The sequence below is a fragment of the Octopus bimaculoides genome, chromosome 4 (assembly GCF_001194135.2).
Source record: "Octopus bimaculoides isolate UCB-OBI-ISO-001 chromosome 4, ASM119413v2, whole genome shotgun sequence".
NCBI classification, from domain to species: Eukaryota; Metazoa; Mollusca; class Cephalopoda; order Octopoda; family Octopodidae; genus Octopus; species Octopus bimaculoides.
In genome coordinates, this window is record NC_068984.1 from 106,499,853 (window position 1) to 106,500,796 (window position 944).

A 944-nucleotide genomic window follows, 5' to 3' on the forward strand; every position below is an offset into this window, starting at 1 on the left:
ACACACACACACATATATATATATATATATATATATACATATATCCATACATACACACATACATATTTTCATATACATAAATGTATATATATATACACACATACATACATACACACATAAACTGTTTTATTTCACAAATGATCGCCGTCTCTTTGTGCTTCTTCGTTGTCAATGGTATTTATAACTTTCCGTCCATGACTTTGCAGGCTGTTATCCTGATCCGCTGCATATCTGCATGGTTAGCAGCATAGATGATTGACGAGAGTTGTAACTTCAACTGATCTGATCGGGTTACTTTATAGAATATCATCTTTGTGAACTGTCATGTCTTTTTAAACCTTGCAAACTCTTCCGCATATTATACATGTTGAACATCTAGTCTGGTGGGGAGGACATGGCATACAGTTGGTCTTTTATGGAAGTGTAAATGGTTGACATACTCAGCCATAGAATGGAGTACACCATCATAGTTTTCACACCTCTAATGCTTTATGCCTCCATTGAGGTTCTGACGACAGACCTTCTGAAGCCGACGCGGTAGCGTTTCATGATGGAGGCCACTCCCTTCAAAATTTTAATACTGTTCACTCATAAAGATGGTCCACTCATATCTTCACAATGCCAAATTTTCCCCTGTTCTTTACATCGATTTGCAGTTCCTTTAGATTGTCATCTTTGACGTCTTTCTTAGTTTTAGCTGACGATGCTTTCCAGAGTGCAGCTCACGTAAAATAGCTGCTTTTATGGCCTATTATTTTCTAAAAGCACATGGAAAAGTAAAACATTTTACAGTTAGGATGCACAAGCATTGAGTCGCTTATACCATCTGTACATAAATGCATACATTTATGCATAAGCACATGCATACGTACATACATAAATACATATATACATACATGCATACATACATAAATACATAAATATGTATATGTATGTGTGTATAT

General features: G+C 35.6%; 1 protein-coding gene across 2 annotated transcripts in view; it reads right to left on the reverse strand.

Moving 5' to 3' along the window:
- LOC106875459 (FMRFamide receptor) overlaps positions 1-944 on the reverse strand; it is a 180,719-nt gene that overhangs the window by 62,316 nt on the left and 117,459 nt on the right. The window lies entirely within an intron of this gene.